Here is a 12,754-nt window from a genome sequence, read left to right as displayed (position 1 = left end):
TCGAGAATCTGGCGCCTGAACACTGGAGGAGACAGGTATATATCGGGCAACACACAGGTGTGGCAGCGCCACTAATTAGAGCAGTCACAGGTGAAGGGAATGAGGGGATAATTGCTAGAGCAGCACTGGGAGCGGGGAGTGACATCTGCACCTTCACCTCACGTCACAGCTACATCCATTTCCTGATTGGTTGTCGCAGCGCGACAAGACACAAAACTTCATCTTTTTTAATTCCAACAACTGTTGCTTTGCATCCCTCATAGGTGTCGTGTCGCTCTGGCTTCGCTTTAATCTGTAAAGTCACATATTTTGTGTCACTACAATTGCCTCTGTGGCCCCGTGTAGCGTTGCTTTGCGACACCTTTGCATAGGGATATCATGAAAATCTCCTATCACACGGTTTAGCCACATTTTGTAGCCTCAGCACCACAAAACAGACACCTTTGCAACACAAGTGATGATCCTGAAGAACCCACAACTACATTGTGTTTGTCACTGCACAAGCATGGAGTCCGCTCGTCCTGCAATACCAGGACGACCGGACACAGCAAGCCCCTATTCCATCTCCCAGTTGCAAAAATCTATTTAATATAAGGTTGGGTTGGGAATTTATCAGATATTAAACTGATAAGAACAGATTTTTTTTTCTTTTGAAGAAAAGATTGACATTGTAAAAAAAAAAAAATCTATATGAAAGGCTTTACAGCTGTCATCACTGACCCAGGTGAAGCCCTTCTCTCTAGGATGCATTGCTTTTTCAACTCCAACTGTTGCTTGGCATCCATCACAGGTTTGGTGTCGCTCTGGCTTCGCCTTAATCACCAAAATCGTCCGCTTTTTTTGTGGGTTTTTTTTTGTGTGTTTTGCTAGAATTCGCTCTGTGGCTTCATGTAGCATTGCTTTGCGTCACGCCCCTCTGGTGTGGCACCTGTGCAAAGGGACATCATTTAAATGTTTCACTCGGACTGCAACAATCGTGTTCAATAACAAGGGAATGTTTTCATTCATGCTCTGCTGCTCCATGATTAGGGTTGCTGTCGTGCTTTAAGGTGAAGCTACAAAAGTCTCATGTTTTTTTGTAGTCTCTAACAGGTTTTTGTCCATAATTGACCTGGATTTAGTGCCATCTATTTTTCAATCAACTCTGACCAGCTTTCAGGTTTCTAGTAAAGAAAAGCATCCCAACAGGAAGATGCTCCCAGCACCATGTTTGACTTTTGGGATGGTTTGTTCAGTTTTTTTGTCAGACCTCAAATTATGACAGTTATGACCAATTATGACTTGTGGATCTCTGCAGATCCTCTAAAAAAAAAAAACACGGACCTCTCAGCAGTTAGCTGACATGTTATTTGTTGTGAGGGGTCCAAACACAGCCAGACAGGCAGAGAAGAAGCAAAAGGTGAAACTGAAAAACTTATGAGAACAGAAACAGAAAAGGCATAGAGTAGCCAAAGTAGTAGTGGTTTTAGAAATTGTTATTGAAAATGCAATTAGTGGACCTGTGAGCTACAGTATTGCTGCTTCGTAATGTGCAAGGAAATACAGAAATGCTTCAGTGAGAGCAGAGCAGAAAGGAATGTCTAATTGAGTAATTCTTTCTAATGAAATATTGGAGGAATGGCAACTTGGCTCAAAACCATTGCATTGTAATCAGACTGAGTCCACACTGAAGAGATGGGGGAAATAGACTGGGTGACTTTAAGGATGCTTTTGCAGGATTAGTTTCATAGATGAAGAAAGCAGAGAGGATATCTGGTGAGACAGCGTCAGGTACTGCAGGTGTCTTCTCAGTCAAAGTGGGAATAGTTGTTTTAGCCGACACCTACTTGCTCTTTTCCACACGGACGTTTGCATTGAAACTGAAAAGTTTTAAGATTTATCTCTGATAACACTGAATCGACTTTGACCATTCAATAGTCAAATCAAGCATTTAAAAAATAAAATTGGATTTACAAGTGGCACATCATCACTGTACGATGTATAGTATTTTTGATGTATTTAGGAATGCCCATATTCAGCTTGCTAACCAGTCCACCACATACAATTATCCCTTCCCATCTCTGTTGGCAGAATGGTTTATTATAAAGCTTCATCAAGCTTTCCAGCCATTCCTGCTCTGACCTTTCTTTTTGTTCTCAATTTTTTGCTCGCCGCTCACTACTGTTTGCTGCGTAGGCTGACATCCCATGTCTGGCCTTAGCCTTGCAAGCTGAAGCATCGGTCTAGAACTTTTTTTTCTTGTTTGCAGTGTGATCATTTTACAGGTATATCTCAAAGATTAGAATATCATGAAACAGGTACTTTTTTTGTCACTCTTTCAGATATTAAAACTCATATCATACACACAAACATAGGAGGAAGCGTTTATGTTTTGTAATTTTGATGGTTATGGGCAGCGATAACTCAAAATTCAGTGTTTCAAAAAAATTTAAATATTATACAGGATCAAGAAAGAAAATCATTAAACAATGACTGCCTTCTGGACAACTATCCAGTCAGCAGTCTGGCTCAGGGTAGCTTACTGACTCAGACTGAGAGACCATTTAGGCTAAGGAAACCTTTGCATGCGTTTTGGGTTAATAGGCTCATTAGAAAATTAGTAAAATATTTACCTATGGGTGATGCATCTTTAGAATATGAGATGTAAAAAAAAGTTCAACTTTCTCTGGATATTCTTTTAAAAGAATATATCTATGACCTGCTTCTGACCATGCAAGTAAGTTTGGTTCAGACCAAAATATACTATGTTTCTGTGCGTGTATGAAGAAAGAAAGATACAGTTGTACCTGATACACTTGTACTTTAAGTGCCGGTAACTCTCAATAGGGACGACTGGGCCTCCCTATTGAAGCTGCTACCCCCGATAAGCAGAAGAAAACGGACGGACGGAAAAATCACAATAATTTATAATTAATGACATCATACTATAGAATCGTATTGGCACCCTTCAAGATGTTGTTGGTTCTCCCCCATCAACACTTCACATTTTTTAGATCATGCATTTCACAATCATCCATTGAACCATGCATTGTGTGGAGGGAAAAAGCATCCTGGTCAGTGTGTAAAAAGTAAGTCTCCCTCTTAATCTAATAAATGGCTGTGCCACCCATCCCAGCAACAACTGCTGTCAAACATTTGCAGTATCTGGCAATGAGTCGTTTAAATCCAAGGGATTTGGACGCAACATTCTTTGCAGAATTTTTTTTAAATTCAGCCACATTTGATGGATTTTTACTATGAACAGGCCATTTTAATTATGTCACAGTAAGCATTTTAAGTCCAGACTTTGACTCGGCAACTACAAAGCCTTTAATCCGTTAATTCGGGTATAGACTTGTTAAAGTGGTTTGGAATATTGTTCTGCTGCTTAAACCATGTTTACTTGCTCTCATGTCAAGCACACATGGAGAATCCATGCTTTTTCAGGATTTTCTGGTGGAGAGCAGAATCCATGCCGACATTATTTACAGCACACCGTTTAGGTCCTGACTAAGCAATGCAGCCCCAGGCCATTGCGTTACCACCACCATGCTTGACTGCTGTTAGGGTTTTCTTTTTTTCTATGGAATGCTGCGTTAGTTTTACACCTGAATGACATCTTAAAAAAAAAAATAAATAAAAAAAAAATAAAATATCCACTTCCATTCATCATCACAATTTTGGAAAATGTGAGACACGCCTTCACGCTCTTCTTGCTCAGCAGTGGTTTCAGCCTTGGAATATTCCCATGTGGGAAATCTTTGCCTACACACTTGTTGAATCAATGACACTGATATTAACTGAGGTAAATGATACAGTTCTTTAGATATTAAGGGTTCATTGTGACCTCCTTGATGCATTGTAGATGCACTCTTAAAGCGTAGTGGGAAAACCGCTCCTTGTAGGTTACACCACACTTCCATGTTTTTTCATCGCCCACAGGCTGAAATATGCAAGTTTACTTCTCATCTCCCCCGAAATTTCTTTAGATCCAGGTATGACCTGTTGCCTTTTGACATACTTTTGTTGCATTGGGATTTAAAGAGTGGGGCAGTTATTTTTTTCCACAATAGGCAAAGGTGGTTTGGATATTTTGTAGTATATTATCTTTGTCTGCTGATAATATTTGATTAGCTGAAGCATTTAAGTGTGAAAAACGAAAAAAAAAAAATGGTTTGCGTTTAGGGCCAGATAATTCACCCATACACACAGAGCATGTTTAAACATTTAAACTGGTGAGCTGCTGGCACAGGGAATACTGAAGGAGAGTGACATGCTAGTGGCTGGAAAAGAATCAGTGGGGAATGACGTGCACTGAAAGTGAGCCACTAACCTTTCTTGAATCCGGAAGGTGGCAGTGAACCCAACCAGTGTCGACAGTAGATTGTTAGATGGCTTCTTATAAGCTGAATCTGTATTCCACACATGGCTTAATGCTAGGAAAATGGTCCGAGGACAGTCCAGGGTCATACACGATGATTTGGAGGCTGGCAGAAGTAAAAGAGGGGCATTTTTAAGGTCTTTGTCCAGAATCCGGCCCAGGTTCTACAAACACAGAGAGGCAGAGATGCTGAGTCAGGTACTTGCACAGGCAGGAATCCACAAAGACAGTCAGAGTCACACGCAGGCAGTCAAGGACCACTGGTCCGTCTTCTTCTTCTTGGATTTATTGGCAGTCGGCAACAAACTTTTAGTAGCATTATCGCCACTTACTCATATGGAGTGTGGTCCGTAGTGGTCGGTCGGTCGGTCTGTCTGTCTGTCTGTCTGTCTGTCTGTCTGTCTGTCTGTCTGTCTGTCTGTCTGTCTGTCTGTCTGTCTGTCTGTCTGTCTGTCTGTCTGTCTGTCTGTCTGTCTCTCTCTCTCTCTCTTTATATATCTTTGTACTCTATCCATCTATATCATATATACATTCATAAACACACCTTCTATAATCAAATTCTATAAAACAATTTAGTTTTCTTTAAAAATCTAATACATATTTGTATTTGTCCGCTGGAAGATCTACTGGGAAAGTCAGGTGTCAATAGTGCTCCACACAGGTGTGGCAGCGGCAGTAATCAGAGGCGTCTCAGGTGCAGGTAATCAGGGGATAATTGTGAGAGCAGCACAGGGAGCAGGGAGTGATGTAAACAGTCAGCAGCAGAGACACAGAATCACAGTAAAAGTTGTGAATGTTACAAAAACATAAACAAACACAATATCTAGATTAGAAACCTTTTTTTACAGCACGGCACATCTGTATTTTTTTTCTTCCTGAGAACATTTAACATTAAATTCTTGTTAGAACTATGTGTAATTAAATACACCTTCAAAGTTTTCTTTGGCATGGATATCATATAGAAAAATATCTGATACCAAATATCTGTAATTCTGAAATTTTCTGTCTACAAGAACAGGAAAATGGAGGTTAAAACATCTGATCTCAGCGAAAACTGCAGGCCTGTAAAAATTCTGACCAATCCTGTTATTCTGTCCAAATGGAAAGAACCAATCAGATGACTTCATGTCTCGTCCTGCCCATGCCCCCCTCCAGTTCCGGGGGTGTCACCTTATCTATTGGTTGTCCCACATGCCAATCATTCTGACGCGCCCACCTTGCGCCAGTGTGTGCGCATGTTCCATTCCGCTTGCTGGCTGCACAGGCGCACTTCTAGCGTTTATGTATCCGGTTAGCTTTGGTATTAGCCGTTCATTGTAGCTATGCTCCTCTCACCGTAGACTTAGAAAATGGCTGAGAGTCGCAAGAATCAAGCCGTTTACAAATTTATAAGAAAAGGAAGGCCTCAGTAGGAAGAAGTAGGACCAGAGTAGATATGGGATTTTTTTCCCAAGCAATCCCCCTGAGGAGTGGAAGAGCAGGTAAGACGGTCTTGCGCATGCAGTTATTCAAAATGGACTTATTTTCTTACTTATATTTCCGTAACAATCACCAACTCTACCTTTAACATCAACTGCCTTATTCTACTGTGCAGGTCTTACAAAACTGTTATTGACTGTCTTAGCAGACAAAAATCTGAATATGCCCAAATAATCTGCGCAATTTGTGGTGTAAGAGAGACTGTCCTGGCTGCTGTAGCTACAGGCCTTTCAGTGTAATATGGCCCACCCAACAACCTGTGATCATATGAACTTGTCTTTTCGTGATCATTTGAAAGCACATAAAAATATGTGATAATATCAGTGAATATTTGAATAGCAGTAATATCAAACTGAGAGCAAACATACTAGCATTAGTGTATCCCTTTAATCCACAGTTCTGTAATAAAGCATGATCAACAGAAGCAGAACTTGATTTTACATTTGTTATATTTGTTAGATATATTTTTCAAAACAGATTTTTGGATGAGCTGGAAGTCCAGTGGGACAAAACATCTGTAGCTGTCAGTAAAATGTCTCAGACCAACTGCAGCCTCCTGTGGTTCCACACTCGGACTCATTTTTGGCTTAAATTCTTATTAAATTACTGGGGCTTGCATTGAGACAAAAAAATATTGCATTGTCAATGATTTCACTGACAGAAATCCATCTAATAACATATATTTTACAAAATCTGATTGGCCAAAGATAGGAAATACTGCAAATACATTTCAAGAATGCAGGAGACAGGGGTTCTAGTTTTCAGCACCGATCCAGTGTTCCATAAACCCCACAACCACCTGATTGTGACTTTATTAACACTGAAAAACAACCAAAGGCAATAACTTTGAACAGAGGCCATTCATTTTGACAGCGCTCACGTTGTTTCAGCGCTGGCCACACCCATCGACAAATAGCCAAATACAGACTGGAAAACTAAGTATTCTCGCAACAGATGGCAGTCACTGCATAACCTGTAAACCCTGCTGCTTAAAAAAATCAACATCACGAAAACAGTCCCATGAGTCCTTGCACTTGTGACCACTCCCTCTTAGGTCGCTAAAATTCATAGACTTTAACCGTTTTTTAGATTCTTTACAAAACTAACATTATGACTGAATTTGTACTGGGCTGATAACCGCCTTAAAACAGCTTCTTTTTATGCATATGTTCTGTATCATTACTTTAAGTGCAGGTAACTCTCAATTTGACTATTGCCAGACAAAAAACAGTCAGGGGGAAACAGCACAATTGTCTATGTGTGATGGATGCGATAGGTTCCGTTATTGAATTTGATGCTGTTTATCTTGGCCTTTATTGGTTTATACACACACATTTGTTTACTTAATTGCAGTATTGAGACGGAGGGAGTCGAACATGATTGATTGTTTTCTAACTGAGGGATCAGTAACGCGAGGATGTGTGCACAGATTAAGTACAGGTTGTGCAAAAGTTCAACTTCAGGCAGCTGCATAGATCCTGAGTTGAAAATGTCCAACATATTAATAAAGTCATTAAAACTACATTTTCTAGCAGCTGCAGTTGCAAGTTTAAATAGTAATAACTAATAATTTTCCATTACATCTGTGAGCTCCAAGGGTTTAACATTTTATTGTGATTCCACTGCTTGGAAACAAAAAGACCTGCTGAATGTTTGCTATGTTTCTTAAATGCTTAATTCACTTCCTCTCTTAATCTTTATTACTTGACAATTTAATTTTAGCTATGATAAGTTCACAGTAATTACTTATTTTTCTCCATCTTTGCCTAGACAACAAAACGTTGTCTACTTGTAAATTAAAGAATTTAAAAATGATCTAAAAAGGAACATTTAAATACCAAAATAAATCACCACATATTCAAAGTATTGTTTATGGCCAATTAAAAAATTGATAAATAGATCTAAAAGCCGTGAATTGGAGCAATATTTCCCACCTTTTGCAGATGTCGCACGTCGTTTTCTTTATTTCTGCAGCGCGTCTAGGAAGCACATGGTGACATGAATCATATCAGTATGATGTTTCACAGAATATAAAAATACTGTGGAAGGCCACTTCCAGTAAACTGATTAATTTAAAGACAAAAAGCACAGATGGAATTAAAAATATGTATGAGATAAGAAAATATCTAGAAAGTTGTATCCATAATTAAACTGCGCTAATTAGGAAAGAAACATGTGGCTGAACACTCTTAACGGTCTCCGTTTATTAGATTCTGTGTGTAAAGCTGCTTTTGGAGGGTTCGAATGCTTATATTCTTGAGGTTGAAAATACAACATGATTTTAAACTAAATTTAGACAATTTAGTTGAACAGAAAAATTACCTGCAAAAAATATGAGGCTGACCTTGCTGGACAAAAGAATAATTGAATAGCACAACAAGACACACAAGAGTTAGAGCTCTTTAGTAATTAATGTTTTTTTTATACCAGCAATGTAGTTAATATTAGTGTAACATGAATCTCTAAATGCTCTCAGGAACACCCTGAGTTCTGAAAGCTTCTCTCCTTGTTAAAATTAGATATTCCGAACATATAAACATATAAGTAACCATTTTTTAATGGCTGACCGGGGCAAACTGGAAACTAATTTCAGAGTCAGACAAATAATTTTTTTCATTTTATTATTATTATTTTTAGAAATCTCTGTATTTCTTCCTCCAAGTTAAAAAAGTAGAGTAACTGCAACTAGTTTCTTTGTATAAAACATCTGAGACGTAGACAAACAAAAGTTATGAGAAGAGAATGAACCAAATCTTCTGTCAAAGGGTTTTCAGCACAAACAGAACTTAAAGCTGCTCCCATTTGGGGAATATTGTTCAAATAGGACCTGAAGGAAATAATGGGTTAACGTCAATATTTTTTACAAATTCTGACAGAAGGTTTTTTTCAGAATAAAGAACTACTTTTAATTCCAGATTTAATTTGTAAATTGAAGTCCCAGATGATTTGCATGTCTTAAAATATCACCTTTAGCTTCGGTTTACACCATCCATCGGTCCGTAGGCAGAACAAGAAAATGACTTTCCGTACACATATGAACCCACTCTGTTTTGACACTGTCAAACTCATTATTATTCGTAAAGTGTCCCTTTGGTGTTTGAACTTGTGGTTAAATTTGCTGTCCAAAAGAGGTGTGAAAGTTCCCAAGGAGTGGCAGCTTTATCCTCCCCTGCCAACATAACAGAGGCCCTATTTTCTTGTTCAGTGAAGTGGAAGTGGGTGGTTCAGCGCTGTTTGCCAATGTAATACAAAGTAGATCTCATACAAACACAATTAGAGCAATGTTGGGTTCTGTTGTGCATAAAATTGATTGACAATTGGGAGGCGGCATTAGTGGGATGCGTTCTGTGGTTCTATGAGGCACTTCTCTCTTTAAAAAGTTAAGCACAGCGAGAACTTGAAGATGTGTCCTCAGTGCAATCTGTCATGCATAAAAGTAATCTGCAAATCCCCAGGGTTATTAGATTTACAGATTTTCTTGGGCCAAGTCAAATCTTCAACTTTAGCTCAGCTCTTTGAATTATCACGCCGAGGATATGAAATATGGTAAGTGCTGCGAGTCACCTTTTCTAAGATATGAAAATGCATCTTTACCAAGGCACATAAATAACAATAGAAATCGAGCTCTTGGCCAGCTCTGCTATGTCTGCTGCACCTATAGAATGACAAGGCAACATTTTGGGTGCCTGATGGGATATGAAATATTGTTTTAGCATTCTAATTAGTAAATGACCATTTTATATTTACAAGATAATTTGTTAGTTTAATATCAGCATCTAAAAATCATAAATAACAAAAAAAACTGAGGCATTTTATGAGACTTTTTCCTCTTACAACAAATCTGTAATCAGTGTAGGATAACGAAGTCCAAGATGGACCAGACTATACTGTGGGGTTTCTATGCGTTTCTATTTTTTAACACTTTAAATAAATGATGAAATCTAACTGAGGTATGATCTTCAAAGACTTTGAGCTATAAAGGATTATATACATTTTAGGATCATAATCCACCCACTGTCAAGACCAAGCACTTTCCAATTGTGCTAATGTCTGCCACAGAACATTTTTTACCAACCATGCATCAATTTCTACTTACCATGGGGGACGTTTCCTGTTTGCTTTAATAAATAAAGAATGTGAAAGGATTTGTTTTTCCAGTGGTAGCCTATTAAATGAATTTGTGGTTTTGTGAGCATAATGCTTAATGGCAAAAGGTCACTCAAAGTTATTTTTGGTTGTATAATATATCATTCCATGGGAGTCAGCCGGTCTAAACTGAGCTCAAAACCGAAATAAATGGAAATTTAATCTACATCAAAGTCTTCAGAAAGCATTGTACAATTAAATGTAATAATACAAGAACTTTGAATGTGATGTCTACCTCTATTATTCATGAAAACAGTTAACTACAAAGTGAAATAAAGTGTTGCTCAATGGTTTCAGTGCACATGTTCTAAATGTTTTAACAGAACAAAGTGGCAGAAGGAAGGGCTTAAATGATAAAGTCTAGACACAAAATAGGGGTTAAATTTGAGCCAGTGCTTTCTACCCAGTGTTAACAAAGGGCACAACACAGCTCTGCTCCCATTCTCAAACCACTGGAAATGCAAAATATGTGATAAAAACTTGCTTGTAGTGCTTGTGGCGCCCCATGGGTTGTGGCGTTTGAGATCCAAAAACAATGTTTCTTCATTACCTGCACAAAACGATCAATTTCAGTGATGTCTTCATTCATTTTTAAGACCATGTAGTCTTTGTATTCACTGTTCAGAAAGTAAAGAAAAGACCGACCAATGAATTTTTCAGTCTGTGTTTCAGCTCTGAATGGAAGAAGGTGTCCTTCCCATTTGTGCCGAGAAATTTTGATTTCCTGGTAATGTGAAACTTATCTCAAGTCAAATATTTGCACATGGATGGTGTTGCTCGGAGTACGAAGGGGGATGTGATGAGAGACAGCTCTCTGCAGGCCGCTCTGTTTGCTCGATACTCATGGGAAGTCCTGATACACACGAGTAAATAATGGAGGAAGCACCAAGCCGAATGTCTGCTTGGTTCATAAAGCTGGCCTCATTGGCACTTTAAAAAAAAAAAAACACCCTAAAGGGCTTGGACAAATAGTAATACTTTTTATCAAACATATGCATTTCTTTGCCAGGAGATCTGACATTCGAACATATTCTGGTTACACTATTAAGAAAATATCAAATAAGTTATACTCTGCACTATAAATACTGTGAACATATTAACTTTGCGGGACCATTTAAGTAAAAAATAAATAAATAAATGGCAGAATTCGTACAAAAAAAGTCCAAGGCTAGCTTAAATTCATCTCGAGACAATTTGATCGCATCACAGTCCAAATTTATTAGCAGCTGTTTAAAAATGTATAAAACCAGGGTAGGAGAACATGTCATTCATGTTCGCCAGATATGTGTTGATTTTCATAAGTTAACAGCTGCAAGAAAATTGCTTCTAACTTGCCTGCGTCTAGAGTCAGATAAATAATTTAAAGGTTTAACTCCACTGGAGCGGTGACAAACAATGCTAAAGGACAACCTATATTTAACTCGCCACCACATCTAGTGAGGAGGATTCATCATGGAGGAAGAAAGAAATTAGAGAATTGCTAAAAATGTTACGGTGGAATACGAAGCTACAGCAAAAAAAAAAAAAAAAAAAATCATACATTTATTCTTACACTTTTCAGACATATATAACAGGTGTAACTGTGGATGGTGCTTTAAATAAAATTAATGATCAAGTTCTAGTCAAATCAGTATAGCTATATCTAGTCTATTAGCAAATAGAAAATAGAGGTTGTCAGAGAGGGAGCCAATTGCAGAACAATCTGCTCCCCATCGTCCTAATTAACGTGATATGAATTCGTACATTGACGAGAAATTTCATCTAATAAATAAATTCAAGATATGATTATGAAAAAACATGAACCTGGAAGTCTGTTTATTGGAAGTCCATGATCTATTAAAAAAAATTATAATCTGTGTTTGGGCTTGAACATCATGACACAGTGGTGCTATACGTTCCCACGTTAAATTCATGAAATACATTAAATAAAAAAGTTTTCCAATTAGGACGACATTGAAGTGTTACTATAAATGTTCAGCAGAAGAAACTGCATTATTCTTAGATAATGCCGTTTCTTGGATAACTCTCATTTTACTTAAACTATTATGGTCAAATGCAGCATCCCAAATTTCCCTGGCGCTATTTACGGACTATTTCTCCACAATATTTCAACAGAAATGATCACAAAATGATAAGCAACCATGTTAAAGAACCTTCAAATTAATTTCCAAAAAGCAACTAAACATAATGAAATATCTAATGAAATTAACTTAAAGCTTTTACTGCCCATTTCATTTTTTCTCTCCTGCTCTGGATGTTTGCTTTCAGGTACGGAGCTTTTAAATCAAGGAGTCAGCCAGCTCAGGCTGATTTCCTTCTTTTCAGAGGGAAAGCATTGTCCTCTAATGTGTGCATTGGAGCTGAGAAGCTGTAAACAAGATAATCAATTTGAGAAGGAGTAAAGATTACATACCTGCTGCTGTACTGGTACACTGCAGTAAATAGTTTTACAACAACCAAATACATTTTTAAGAAAAACAAAAAGTAAGGATTGAGCAAAAACTGCATGCTTTTTTTATTTCTTTATTTATTTCATTTTGCCTGAGAAAAAGCTGGGCTCTCAAGAGAGCCGCAACTGCACCAGGATTGAGAATGATTGGGACATCTGATTGGAGGTTCGCAGCCACTTTCACTCCTCTTGTGTTGATTTTTGATTTATTTAATATTCTGGTTGAGGTGCTTGACTCAGTCCCGGTTAGGTTCGTGCAGGAGGCTGCAGAGGAAAAAGCAGGCAAGCAAGAACAAACAAGAGAACACAGTAAATATTTC

General features: G+C 38.0%; 1 pseudogene; it reads right to left on the bottom strand.

Moving 5' to 3' along the window:
• Window positions 1–484: 484 nt before the first annotated feature.
• Window positions 485–663, bottom strand: LOC118566878 (annotated as a pseudogene).
• Window positions 664–12,754: the final 12,091 nt, after the last annotated feature.

Source organism: Fundulus heteroclitus, chromosome 18, assembly GCF_011125445.2.
Source record: "Fundulus heteroclitus isolate FHET01 chromosome 18, MU-UCD_Fhet_4.1, whole genome shotgun sequence".
In the NCBI taxonomy this organism is placed as follows: Eukaryota; Metazoa; Chordata; class Actinopteri; order Cyprinodontiformes; family Fundulidae; genus Fundulus; species Fundulus heteroclitus.
The sequence above is the reverse complement of the archived record's forward strand: the minus strand, read 5'-3'. Positions and strand labels throughout refer to the sequence as shown.